The sequence below is a fragment of the Palaemon carinicauda genome, chromosome 7 (assembly GCF_036898095.1).
Source record: "Palaemon carinicauda isolate YSFRI2023 chromosome 7, ASM3689809v2, whole genome shotgun sequence".
Classification (NCBI taxonomy): Eukaryota; Metazoa; Arthropoda; class Malacostraca; order Decapoda; family Palaemonidae; genus Palaemon; species Palaemon carinicauda.
Window position 1 is genome coordinate 23,494,432 of NC_090731.1, and position 14,788 is coordinate 23,509,219.

General features: G+C 46.6%; 1 long non-coding RNA gene across 1 annotated transcript in view; it reads right to left on the reverse strand.

Annotated features, from left to right (window-relative positions):
* Positions 1-1,613: 1,613 nt before the first annotated feature.
* The window catches only part of LOC137643528 (uncharacterized), a 59,047-nt gene continuing 45,872 nt past the window's right edge, over positions 1,614-14,788 (reverse strand). Inside the window, exon 3 of the long non-coding RNA XR_011044990.1 lies at positions 1,614-2,277. This is a non-coding gene — a long non-coding RNA (uncharacterized lncRNA). The remainder of the gene's footprint in view (positions 2,278-14,788) is intronic.

The following is a 14,788-nucleotide window of genomic DNA, read 5'->3' on the forward strand; positions in this document are numbered from 1 at the left end:
ATCCCTTAGCCCCGAAGGGACCGTTGCCCGTCGGGTGACGAGTTCTCCAGAAGGCGAAGATCTGGCAGGAGATGGTGAACGGTCTGCAGAGAGGTTCAAGGAAGGCAGAGCTGTAGGTTGAAGCTGATGAGGAGAGTCCCCCCCGGAGGATGAAGACCCAAAAAGGCGCCTCTTAGTCCCCCTGTAAGGGGAAGGGAGGCCCTTGTGGCGTAGCGGATGTTGAGCCGTACGGCGGAGGCGGCCTCGGGGAAGATCGTCGGGACCATCGGTCCTCCGAAGGGGAGTCTCCGTCAAAGCACTTCCCTCAGAAGGAAGCTGAGCAGCAGCAGAGACTGAAGGACTCACTTCCCCCTTCGAAGGATGTACGGAAGGGGGAAGAGAGCCTAAAGCACCATCATCCGCAACAGCACCTGCGGCGGATTGCCCAGCCATGTCGGAGGCCTCTGTCACCACGACGTCGACATAGACAGAGGGTCTACCTCTGCTACCGACGGCGACTGCTTAAAAGCGGCCCCCAACGAGACAAGGTCAATTAAAGCGACCCTGGAGGGCAAGCCCTTAAGCCCCAGGGACGACCAAATCTGTAAAAGATCATCATTGGTTAAGGCATTATCAATAACCTCCCCCGGAGGAGGAGGGGGAACCGCCTCGCTATGGGAGGCGACGCCCTCTCCCCCCACCGAAGGTCGGGACACAGAACAAGGGCCTGCGCTCCCACTCGGACGACTCTCCTTAGGAGGGGGACGAGGGGGAGCTTCGGAGGCTAACCCCGGAGGAGAACAGTCTCTCTTGGACTTCTTCTTACGCCGACGGCCAAACCTCTCCCACTGGGAGGCAGACCACTCCCTGCACTCACGGCACATGTTCTCCTGGTCACACCATCGGCCCCGACATTGAGGGCAGAGGGTGTGCGGATCCGTAGTTACGTCCGACATAAAAGTCCCACAAGGACGGCCGGCAACTCCAGGCCATGTACGCATTGTAAAGAGGAAATAAATAAAAAAAAAAAAATAATGAAGGTCAACTTCCAACCAACACACACGCTGAAAAGAAAAAGCAGAAAATTAAAGGCTGTCACGAGGACGATGAGCAGACACGTCTGATCACCGCCGAGCCAAAAGTGAAGTGAAGCAATCACCGGTGTGTGGAGGGGGGAGGGGTAGCAAGCTACCCTTCCCCACCCCCCGCTAACTAGCGCAGGGGTAATTAACCCTCGTTAAAACTATTGGCTTGTCATTTCAGCTGCGCTAAAAGGTAAACCCTCTGTAAATAGCGTGGTTTGTATTTCGGTTACGGAACAAAGACAAATTTTGATTTAATATCTAAAGTTCAAAAGTTAAGTAGAAAGTTGGAAGAAATAATAATTTGCATTTGTATCTGTTAACTGAAAAGGTAAAAACAGAGCAGTAGATAAAAGAGATTCAAGGAAAAAAGGAGGCTTTGGCAAATTGATGTTAAACTACATAATACTACAAAAATATTGAGGCCAACAAATCAACTTGTGATGCCTCAACAGGACAGGAGTGAAGCTATACACAAATGTCAGCTAACAGAAGGAACCTTTCAAAACCTTTGAGAAAAGACAGAACTGAGATTAAAAGAAAATAACAAGATATGAAGATGATACTGTATTCTATTATAAATTGCCTGATACTGTAGTTTAATCTTATCAAGTTTCTGAAAGTCACTTGTATTTTAGTCTAATTATCCACTACACTGTCTTCAACATAACATACGATAATGTACATTTAAAAACATGACCAAAACAAACTCAATTCTCAAATTTTACAAAGTCAGTCATAAGTGTATTGATTTTCATTCAACATGATGAATTTAGGTATCCAGCTCATGACCCTCAACTGCTTAATCTTCATAGTTTTCAGTCTGATGATTTTTCTAACACTAGTGGAGCTAGCCTACATGTGCATTGACATTTCCTTAATTTCTTTCTGTATGATAAAATACTTGTAAAGGAAGTTAAAAAAATTTCTTTACTGCCAGCACAGGTTCTAATACTTGAAAGTTTGTAAATCAAATGTCATCTCGGGGATTTACGGTAAAGAAATACAACATTAGATCACAAAATTAAGGAAAATGTTCAAGTTTTCATTTGAAATGTGGGATTTGTCTGTTGAAATTATCCCTAAAAAAGTCTTTTAGTTTTGAATCTTCTTAGATATTGTCTGTAATTCTTGAAGCTACATCCAGAAGTAACAACTTGCTTGAAGATTAGTTTTAAGGAAATGGATCTTGAAGTTTCTCCTTCAACCATGGAACCTGGAATAAAAAGAAAATACGTCAGCATAAGATGTTTATTGATGAAACCCTGTCTTTATCAAAAATCTTTTTTTTAAATCTAAGCAAGAGCTACAGTTAATCCCATTTTTATGCAAATGCCTTGGGGCTAAAGAATGAGTTGAATAACAGGAATTTTAGTATTGTAATTAATTTGGTGTTATCAAAATTACTAAAATAGCAGACATCCGTTTCATTTATCTTTTGTAATATTAAACTGGAAGTGATAAGTCTTTGCAGACCAGAAATGTATAGCTTTCTGAATCACAGGTCCAAAAATAAAAATAAAAAAATTTTGGACCTTAAAAAAAAAATTATGTTAGGTAATCAAGTCTAAAGTGTTCACTTAAATTACAAGGCTGTTGATTTTTTCTACATATTAAAATTAGATTTTCTTCATGAGTACGATAGATGAAAAACACTCATGACAAAGGTTTCAATCCATATATATTTGTCCTTGAGTGAACACAAAATGTAAATACTTTACTCAATTTACAACTAGCAACTTTAGGGTACACATAAACTCTAATTATTCCCATGCATTTACTTTTCACAATTTAATGTGCAAGTTCTCCATCTTATATAGTTACTTTTTATAATCAAATGTTCAATTTCTCAGTAATTTCATTGCTCCAGACTTCCACAAGATTGAGAATCTCATAAATGATGCTTTACTGTACATAACTGGAAATTTTCTGCAGGTAGGCTTTTTGACATAATGGATTATATTTTAAACTATGAATATCTAAAAATCTACTGGAGCACCCATATATACATTAAAAGCAATAATATGACAAATTTGTAGATAATTTGTATTTTTCCTAACTATACAAACCTTAGCTATTTATTATGGGTTATTACTACGGCGGAGCTGAATGACGAGCCATTAGATTTTAAACGAGGGTTTACTAAGCCACCACTAGTTAGCGGGGGGGGGGGGGTGAATACTTCATTTTGCTTAGAGGTAGGACTTCACGGGGGACAGGGCTGGCAGGCAAGTTTGATTAAATAGCTAAGGTTTGTATGGTTAGGAAAAATACAAATTATCTACGAATTTGTCATTTGTTCCGTAAATGAAATACAAACCACGCTATTTAATATGGGTGACTCACCCCTTAGTAAGGGTGGTAAGTCCCTGCCATACTGGCTTTTGGCTTTGCCCGGGGACTCCATAATTGAGTGTGCAAGTACTCAGGAAATAAGGAGTCCCTGCACCTCGCTAGCATTGCTGTGCAACTGCTGCGGCCAACATAAGCTGTGTGTGAAGATGAGAAGAGTGACTCGTCCTAGGAAGTTGACCTGGAGTTCTTCAGATGGAAATCTAGGCTAGGACTCTCCTAATACCACCTCGTCAGGGTATGGGGACGCGACAGTATTAAACTTAATACTAGGAACACAAGGAAGCATGGTTTACCTGCAGTGGTTTGAGGTCAGCTGTGCAGAGAACCCAGGATGCTGCTTTCTCCAGGGGAGGAGAGGATGAAGAAAAGAATAAGGGCCAGACAAACCTTTTCATTCATGCAGACTAAAACCGGGTAACAATGCCCTCAACCTTCTGCTACCTGTCCATTAAGGAGCCTGAGGTTAGACCAACTGTTGTGCAGCCACCACAGGGCACATAGAGAACGTATCGAGACTCATGTGTGTCACGTCTTGCAGGTAGTGGGCTGTGAAGGTCGTCTGACGCTTCCACACCCCAGCTTGCAGAACCTGCATCACTGAATAGTTCTTTTTGAAGGCCAGAGACGTAGCTATGCCCCTGACATCATGTGCTCTGGGGCGACGTGACGGAGGAGGGTCAGGATTCAAGGCTAGGTGCATTACCTTGCGAATCCAGGCTGAGATGGTATTCGTGGTGACCCTCCTCTTCGTTTTCCCAGTGCTCACAAACAAGGCTTGCACTTGAGGATGAACTACAGCTGTTCTTTTAAGATACAACCTCAGACTCCTTACTGAGCACAGTAGGAGATGGTCTGGGTTATCTGTTACAGAACGAAGACTCGAAACCTGGAAAGAGTCGAACCTAGGGTCCAGCACTCCCGGATTCTGAGTCTTGGCAACAAACTCAGGGACAAACCTGAATGTTACCTCCCCCATCCCCTTGAATGGGCGATGTTGTACGAGAGACCATGGAGTTTGCCGACTCGTTTGGCCGAGGCCAAAGCTAGCAGAAACACCGTCTTCCAAGTAAGGTGGCGATCTGAAGCCTGGTGTAATGGTTCGTAGGGAGGTCTCTTAAGAGACCTGAGAACTCGAACCACGTTCCATGGAGGAGATCTCACTTCCAACTGAGGGCAGGTAAGCTCATAACTCCGTATGAGTAGAGAAAGTTCCAGCAAGGAAGAAATGTCCAATCCTTTGAGCCTGAAGGCTAGGCTTAAGGCTGAGCGATAGCCTTTTACCGCCACGACTGAAAGGCGCATTTCTTCCCGCAAATACACGAAGAACTCCGCTATTGCTGGAATAGTGGCATCGAGTGGAGAGATACCCCTACCACGACACCAACCACAGAAGACTCGCCACTTCGCCTGGTAGACCCCTGCGGATGACCTGTGCAGGTGTCCAGACATCCTATTTACAACTTGTTGCGAAAATCCTCTCTCAGCGAGGAAGTGCTGGATAGTCTCCAGGCGTGAAGTCGTAGCGAAGCTACGGCTTTGTGGAAGATGTTGCCGTGTGGTTGTTTGAGTAGCTCGTGATGTGGAGGGAGTTCTCTCGGGGTCTCCGTCAGGAGTTGCAGGAGGTCCGGAAACCACTCTGCGTGATGCCATAGCGGAGCTATCAGAGTCATCGATAGATTGACCACTATTCTGGTCTTGTTGAGCACCCTCCTCATCAGACAGAACGGGGGAAAGGCGTATACGTCGATGTTGTCCCACCGTTGTTGGAAGGCATCTTGCCAAAGAGCCTTGGGGTCCGGGACTGGGGAGCAGTACAGCGGGAGCTTGAAGTTCAGCGCTGTAGCGAACAGATCCACAGTCGGGGAACCCCACTAAGTCAGGACTTTGCTGGCTACTTGAAGATCCAAAGACCATTCGGTACTCACTATCTGCGTCGCTATGCTCAGAATGTCGGCAATCACATTCCTTTTGCCTGGAATGAAGCGAGCTGAAAGTGTGACAGAGTGGACTTCGGACCGTCTCAGTATCTCTACTGCAAGATGGGATAGCTGTTCCGAGAAGGTACCTCCCTGCTTGTTAATATAAGCCACAACAGTGGTGTTGTCGCTCATCACCACCACAGAGTGGCCCGCCAGGACCTGATGGAACTTCAGAAGTGCCAGGGATACGGCCTTCATTTCTAGCAGGTTTATGTGGAGGTACCTTTCTGATTCTGACCACAGGCCTGAGGTCCTGTGGTTCAGAACGTGGGCCGCCACCCTATCTTTGATGCGTCCGAAAACAACATCGAATCCGGGGGAAGGACGAGAAGATCCACTCCCTTTCGTAAGTTCTCGTCTGCTAGCCACCACCGAAGGTCCGTCTGTTCCGCAGGACTCATAGGGATCAGAAAGTCCGGGGAATCGTGTCCTTGATTCCACCGAGACTTGAGTCGCCACTGGAGGGATCTCATTCTGAGGCGACCATTGGGAACCAGGCGGACCAAGGAAGAGAGGTGGCCGAGGAGACGTATCCACATTTGGGCTGAAAGTTCTTCTCGTTTGAGGAAAGGCCTTGCGACCTTCCTCAGCCTTGCTATCCTGTCGTCTGATGGGAAGGCTTTGTCGAGATTGGTGTCTATGACCATGCCTAGGTATACCAGTTTCTGAGAGGGCTGCAGAGAGGACTTCTCGAGACTTACCATGATCCCCAGATCCTGGAAAAGCTCGAGAAGCCTGTCTCGGTGGCGAAGAAGGGTTGCCTCCGAGTCTGCCAGGATCAGCCAGTCGTCCAGGTAACTGGTGAACACCTGAGGAGCTGTGGAGAGACCGAAGCACAGCACCTTGAACTGGTAGATCTTGTTGTCTAGGCAAAATCTTAGGTACTTCCTGGAAGACGGATAGACTGAGATCTGGAAGTACGCGTCCTTCAGGTCCAGTGTACACATGAAGTCTTGCGGTCTCACTGCAAGTCTGACCGTGTCTGCCGTCTCCATGCTGAACGGAGTCTGTTTGACAAACCCGTTCAGGGTCGAGAAATCGATGACTGGTCTCCAGCCTCCAGACGCCTTCTTTACAAGAAAATCGACTGTAGAAGCCTGGGGACCTGTCTGCCACCTCTTGGAGAGCGTCCTTCTTCAACATGGTCTGGACCTCTGCCCAGAGGGCTTGCCCCCTTACCGATCCCATGGCAAGGGAGCTCAATGACACTGACCTCGCTGTCAGGGAAGGTAGAGAGGATGTGAACGGAATGCGATAACCCTAAGCGATCACGGAAATCATCCAGGTATCTGCCCCGAGTTGCTGCCACCTTGTCGCGCAACTTTATAGGCATTCCCCCACTGGTGGACATGCAGGGAGACTGCCATTCCTAGCGTTTACGGCCTCGGCCGCTCCCTCTAGGATTTCTACCTCCCCTGGAGGAAATTCCTGCCCTTCCTGTCCTTGACGGGAAAGGGCTGAGACACCTTTGGCTTCGCTGCTGTAGTCTTTTTCATATTCTTAGCTGGACGGGGCTGTTGAGTTGCTGGAGGTTTGTAGGGCCTTGATGTCAGGGCTCTGTGGAGGAGGGAGTCTTGGTTGGACTTCCTCCACCTCTCAGCGGCTAGCTCCATGTCCTTAGGCTCGAACAAACTCTTACCGAGTATGGAAGTGTGTCTGAGCCTGCTAACGTCAGAACTGGGGACCTTCTGGTGAAATCTCTCAGCAACTGCGTCTCGACGTTTCAGGATCGTATTGGCCCACAAGCTCGAGACTTGGTGGGCCAGAAACTCGATGGTCCGCGTGCCTTAGAGTAAGAATGTCTCCAGTGCCTTCCTGGTGCTTTCCTTTGATAGGTCCTCAGACCACACCAGGATACCCAGAGACCCCAGCCAGATGTCAAGCCATGAGGTTGCCTGCATGGCACACTTCGCCACCTTCTCCTGGCTTAGGATCTCAGTAGCAGAATACGAAACCTGCCGGTTGGAGTCTCTCTCTAGAGGGACTCCCCCAGTGAGTTCTTCCACAGAATGGTGAATGGGAAGACCCAAACGATGAGCTTCTCACTGTGAAAGTAAACAAGAAAATCTGCTATCAGTTGCAGAGAGGCTCCTACCTTCTACAGCACAAAATCGTAGATGAGGGCCCACTGTGCCTGGTACATGTAGCCAGAGGAGCTATTTGGATATTCAGACACCATCGCCAAAGGTCTCTTGCCCATAGGAGATGCTGCATTAGCCTTTAACCATGAAGTGACAGGGATGTCTCAGCAATGCTGCATCTTCGCAGGTGGGGCTAGCACAATAGGTTAGGCTATCAGAGTAGTTCTCTTTGTACCATGACTAAGAGCAAGTCGGGGTGCTATTTGGAAGACACCAAGGATACACGATTTGGGCTAATAAGCAACTGTTAATTACCTTTCAACTCAGGCAGAAAGGTAGAAAGTGTAGACATTTAGTTTCTGATCGTGTGGTTCTCAATCACATGATTCCCCATTGCATAGTTCCTCTTCATGTGATTTATAATAGAGGGGCACAATCGATTCCATTTGAAACGATGATTGTGTAAAACAAGCACAAGGAAATCTGACTTGAGGGGAGAAAATGCAATCAAAACTTTCCTGTGAAAACAAAACATGAAGGGAAAACCACAAGGCAACCCACCATTCTTGAGGGAAGATTTCATAATTTGTGCCAGTAATGTGAACAATCATAAGTTCATCTTTCACCAGTATTCTGGACAGGAAAAGCTGGAAGGAAACATATCACAAGTTCTGTAAAGTGAATGTCCCTGAAGAACAGACATGAGAGAACCAATAGCAAGGTGTCTGATAGAAGATGGTTTCCATATTGAGTAACCACACCGACAGGGATCAAGCAGTGCCAGGTCAGTAACGATATGGTTATCATCTCTGGAACTTTCTGAAGAGGGATGGGAAGGAGGGAAGTGCTTATCTTCCTGCATGGGGTGTGAATTTTTGGTTCTGTACAAGAATGAGCAATGAAAGGAAGCAGGTTCCCCCTCTATATAACAAAGCAATACAAAGTCAGGATTTTGGTGCTCCTCTTTTTTTCTTCTTTTTTTGGGGAAGTGCCATGGTATATGTATGTTGATAGTTTTATACTTTTTTTTTCCTGTGCATTATATCTGGAAAGCATAAGGGAGACTTCTGATGGCAATTCTGATTGCAGTGTTCAGGCCAACCACAAGAATAAAGGTATGGAATTGTTACACTACATTACTTGTTGTCTGCTAGAACTGTACTGTATAAGGGTAGGTACACTAATGTACAAGTACAGGTATTTGTATGTACAGTATAAGGTACAGTAATTTATTAATGGTAAGGGATTGTTTTCTCTTTTTTAAAGTACTGTATTTCAATCTGAGAAATTTTACTTACAGTATGACAAAATATCAACTTCCAATGGATCCCCGTTGTAAACCGTGGACCTCCTGTATGTACTGCTTCTATTAGTATGTACCGCTCCTCTTGGTATGTAACACTCCTTTGGTATGTACCGTTCCTCTTGGTACGTATCACTCTTCTTGGTACATACCATACTTGCGTACACCTCCAAGAGAGCAAAACTATGTACAAGGAAAGCCAACTTCCTCAGGGTTATGTTAACATCACCAGGCAACACTCTCAAGGGAGTAAAAAGCAAACAGAAACGCTATTTAACAGATGCTAGAATGTGGATATCGACAGGTTGCACAGACAACAATTGCCAGTTACAGTTATTAGGAAAACACTGCAATACCTCACTTCTTTCCTTAGAGGACATGCACACAACAATGTACCAATTATCACCGATCAATTTATCTTAAATAAAAATAAAACCTTAAATTTTTCCTTTCCTCACTGGGCTATTTTCCCTGTTGGAGCCCCTGGGCTTACAGCATTCTGCTTTTCCAACTAGGGTTGTAGCTTAGCCATTAATATGTTATTTTCCTTAGTAAAATAAATTTTTGAATATACTTACCCGATGATCATGTAGCTGCAACTCTGTTGCTCGACAGAAAAAACCTACGGTCGGGATACGCCAGCGATCGCTATACAGGTGGGGGTGTACAACAACAGCGCCATCTGTCGAGTAGGTACTCAGGTACTTCTTGTCAACAAGAACCAATTTTCTCCTCGGTCCACTGGGTCTCTATGGGGAGGAAGGGAGGGTCCTTAAATTCATGATCATCGGGTAAGTATATTCAAAAATTTATTTTACTAAGGAAAATAACATTTTTCAATATTAATCTTACCCGATGATCATGTAGCTGATTCACACCCAGGGGGGTGGGTGGAGACCAGCATACATGTTAACATAAGAAGCTAAGTATCCCGTATTTCCTTTTAGCAGTTATTCAAAATAACAAACATAAAATAAATAAGTACCTGGTAAGGAAGACGACTTGAACAATTACTCTGCCTTTTTAAGTACGTCTTCCTTACTGAGCCTCGCGATCCTCATAGGATGCTGAGCGACTCCTAGGAGCTGAAGTATGAAGGGTTGCAACCCATACTAAAGGTCCTCATCAAAACCTCTAATCTAGGCGCTTCTCAAGAAATGATTTTGACCACCCGCCAAATCAAGTAGGATGCGAAAGGCTTCTTAGCCTTCCGGACAACCCAAAAATATTTCAAGAGAAAGATTAAAAAGGTTCTGGAATTAGGGAATTGTAGTGGTGGAGCCCCCACCACTACTGCACTCGTTGCTACGAATGGTCCCAGAGTGTAGCAGTACTCGTAAAGAGACTGGACATTCTTAAGATAAAAGACGCGAACACTGATTTGCTTTTCCAATAGGTTGCGTCGAATATACTTTGCAGAGATCTATTTTGTTCAAAGGCCACGGAAGTTGTGACAGCTCTAACTTCGTGTGTCCTTACCTTCAGCCAAGCTTGGTCTTCCTCATTCAGAAGGGAATGAACTTCTCGTATTAACAGTCTGATAAAATAGGGTAAAGAATTCTCTGACATAGGCAAAGATGGATTCTTAACTGAACACCATAAAGCTTCAGACGGGCCTCTTAAAGGTTTTTAAAATAGAACTTAAGAGCTCTTACAGGACATAATACTCTTTCTAGTTCATTTCCAACCATACGATAAGTTTGGAATATCGAACGATATTGGTCAAGGCCGAGAAGGCAGCTCGTGTTTGGCTAGAAAACCAAGTTGTAGAACATGTAGCCGTTTCGGATGAGAATCCGATGTTCCTGCTGAAGGCATGAATCTCACTGACTCTTTTAGCTGTGGTTAAGCATATCAGGAAAAGAGTCTTAAAGGTGAGATCTTTCAGGGAGGCTGATTGAAGTGGTTCGAACCTGTCTGACATAAGGAATCTTAGAACCACGTCTAAATTCCAACCAGGTGTAACCAAACGACGCTCCTTCGTGGTCTCAAAAGACTTAAGGAGGTCCTGTAGATCTTTATTGCTGGAAAGATCTAAGCCTCTGTGACGGAAGACTGATGCCAACATGCTACTGTAACCCTAGATAGTGGGAGCTGAAAGAGATCGTTCTTTCCTCAGATATAAGAGGAAGTCAGCTATTTGAGTTACAGAGGTACTGGTCGAGGATACGGATACTGACTTGCACCAGTTTCGGAAGATTTCCCACTTCGATTGGTAGACTCTAAGGGTGGATGTTCTTCTTGCTCTAGCAATCGCTCTGGTTGCCTCCTTCGAAAAACCTCTAGTTCTCGAGAGTCTTTCGATAGTCTGAAGGCAGTCAGACGAAGAGCGTGGAGGCCTTGGAGTACCTTCTTACGCGTGGCAGACGTAGCAGGTCCACCCTTAGGGGAAGTGTTCTGGGAACGTCTACTAGCCATCGAAGTACCTCGGTGAGTTATTCTCTCGCGGGCCAGAGGGAAGCAACTAGCGTCAACTTTGTCCCTTCTTGAGAGGCGAACTTCTGCAGTACCTTGTTGACAATCTAGAACGGAGGGAATGCATATAGATCTAGATGTGACCAATCTAGAAGAAAGGCATCTATATGAACTACTGCTGGGTCCGGGATAGGTGAGCAAAGTATTGGGAGCCTCTTGGTCATCGAGGTTGCGAAGAGATCTATGGTTGGCTGGCCCCAGGTGGCCCAAAGTCTCTTGCATACATCCTTGTGGAGGGTCCAATATGTTGGAATTATTAGTCCCTTCCTACTGAGACAATCTGCTATGACATTCAAGTTGCCTTGGATGAACCTCGTTACTAGTGAAAAGTCTAGACCTGTTGAACAGGAGAGGAGGTCTCTTGCGAACTCGTACCATATCACAGAGTAGGTCCCTCCTTGCTTGGAGATGTACGACAAAGCAGGGTGTTGTCCGTGTTCACCTCCACCACTTTGCCTTGAAGGAGAGACCTGAAGCTTTCCCAGGTCAGACGTACTGCCAGTAGCTTCTTGCAGTTGAAATGCATTGTCCTTTGACTCGAGTTCCATAATCCCGAGCATTCCCTACCGCCTAATGTCGCACCCCAGCCTACGTCCGATGCGTCCGAGAAGAGAACGTGGTTGGGAGTCTGAACAGTCAGGGGAAGACCCTTTCAAAGGTTGATAAAGTCCTTTCACCAAGTCAGACCAGACTTTATCTTTCCGGAAACCGGGATCGAGACCGCTTCTAGCGTCTTGTCCTTTTCCAGTGAAAAGCTAGATGATACAGAAGAGGACGGAGGTGTAGTCTTCCAAGTGACACAAATTGAACCACGGATGACAGTGTCCTAACCAGACTCATCCACAGCCTGACAGGGCAGTGTTCCTTCTTCAGCATCTTCTGGATGGATAACAGGGCTGGGGGTTGAACGTCTTGTTCAGCAATGTCCTCATCAGAGGGTTCCTCATCCGAAACTGATGAGGAAACGGCAACGGAGTGGGCAACGTCTGACTCGCTGAATCCGGTCGCCCTGGTGGATGCGTGACGGAGCCGGACACAAGATCATGGTACTGCTGCACAGTCTGTGAACTGTCAACCATGGGGACGCGAGGAAGAACAGTGTCAACCCGAAACTGTCTAGACTGTCTGGGTTGTGCAGTCAACCCCCTACCGGGTTGCTGAGGTTGCCGCACTGCGTCACAACAAGTCACCTCTGCTGGTTGTTGAACGTCTTCCTAGTGACACACTGAACGTCCACAACCACCTCCGAGAGTCGCTTAACGTCAACGTGCGACTGGCAACCCACACTGGGTCGCACCGGTGGAGGAACCACCTCAACTGGCGGACGTGAGTAGGATACCTCAGCGTCAACCGGGCGTACAACCAACCAGTAGGAAGGTTGTTGGCTATGAGGTTCTTCTCCGTAAAAAATCCTCTATCAAGGACACAAGCTTGGACTGCATGTCTTGCAACAAAGCCCATTAGGGTCTATGGGAGCAGGTGTGGCAACAGACGGGGTTAGCGACCGAAGCGGAACCATTTACCATCCCTGGAAACCTTGTTATGCTTTAATTAAAGTCCATAGGAGGCTAAGCAGCTTAGGGCTCCTCTCCAAATGACAGTGTCCTTAAAGGAATATCAGAAGGAGGGAGAACAGCACTTTCTCATCTACAGGAACCATGTCCGAGAAAAGCTAGGTTATCTCAGTGAGGGTCTCACTGGTGCCTAAGCAGCAGACCAGAAGGCAACGTTATGTAACTGCTTGACAGTCTGTGAACTGTCAAAAACTGAACTGTCAACCACAACAGGTGCGTGAGGACATACAGCACTGGTGCATTAGTAGCAGACCAGAAGGCAACGTCATGTAACTGCTTGACAGTCTGTGAGCTGGCAACAACCAAAGCTGTGTGGGGAAGCCTCAACTCCTGACTGACTAGTCTGCTGCGGGCGAGTGGCGGTAACCACAGTGTGTTGCGGAGGCTGACACACTGTGTCAAAACACGGCAGCTTGTGGTAGCTCACGCACGGCAACGGAGTGCTCCGTGTCTCTGTGGGAGTAAGCATGCGTCTGACAGGGTAGACTGCGCATGGGTGGAGGAGCTCTCACAACAAGAGTGTGGGAGCAGGCAGCCATGCTGGGCGCACAACCGTGGCAGGTTGTAGGCAAATGGGTGCATCGTCAACCTTCTCCGCAGTCGGAGTGTGGGAGCAGGCAACAACCAAAGCGGAGTGGTGGTGCGTGGTGGGGACTGCCGTGGGTTGCGGAAACTAACGCATCGCGTCAAAACACGGCAGCTTGACTCCACCTTCCCACTGCTGATGCGGTAGCTCACGCATGTTAACGGAGGGAGCCGCATGTCGGCTAACGTTAACATGCGTCTGGCAGGGTCGATTGCGCATCGGAGGTGGAGCTCTCCGCAGCCGGAGTGTGGGAGCAGGCAGCCTCAGCGTGAGCTGGGCGCACAACCGTGGTAGGTTGTAGGCTAACGAGAGCAGTGTAAACCTTCTCCGCACGAAACTCCTGCATAACCGCAGCTAACTGAGTCTGCATAGACTGCAGTAAAGACCCCTTAGGGTCTACAAAAAAAACGGCAACAAACGGAGCTACTGTCCGTTGTGACTGAGGGTCTAAAACAGCTGGTGCGGTAACAGACGGAGTTACTGCCTGTTGCGGTACCACCTTGCCTCTCTTGGGAGGTGTGCAGTCGTCGGATGACTGCAGCGAGTCCGAACTGACCCAGTGGCTACACCTAGGCCGTTGGACTTGCGCGGAAGGGACCGACTTGCACTTAAAAGCTGCAAGATTTGGTCCATGGTTTCTACGAGAAACCTCTTCCGCAGACGAGGAATAAATGGGCTCTCTCGTCTTTGTGTGGGTGGGGCGATCTCACGTCGGCAACGTGTGTAGATACGCCCGAAACCACGGAGGGAAAAACGTCTGTTCGTCGATCAAGGCCTGTGGAACCCATAAGTCGTACGACATTACTTCTCCCCTGGGCTTGGGAGCTTGTAAGAGGTATCGGACTAGGTGAACAACTGGCACGAACAGACGAACCCTCGGACGCAACACTGTAACACTTTGCGCATATCACTTTATCACTTTTGATTTTCTGTTTGCACTTATTTCACTGAAATCGAAACTTTAACTGATTTCTACCTGAAACACGCAATCCTATCCTTCATTAAAAGGTAGTAATTGCGAAAACAGTTTTACAATGCAACAGAAAAACATAAATAAAGATAAAGAATTCAGTGGCTGGAAAAGTGACTAAACACTAGATCAAATAAACTACGTTTACAATCTCTCACCGCATAAAGCCTGGGAACAAGAATAAAACTCCAGAAACGTTTTACCTTCTTCCCCTACAGCGACTAGGGAGAAGAGTAAAAAACGAATTCAGTGGCTGGAAAAGAGACTAAACACTAGATCAAATAAACTACGTTTACAATCTCTCACCGCCTAAAGCCTGGGAACAAGAATAAAACTCTAGAAACGTTTTACCTTCTTCCTCTACAGCGACTAGGGAGAAGAGTAAAAAAAAAAAACGAGAACAA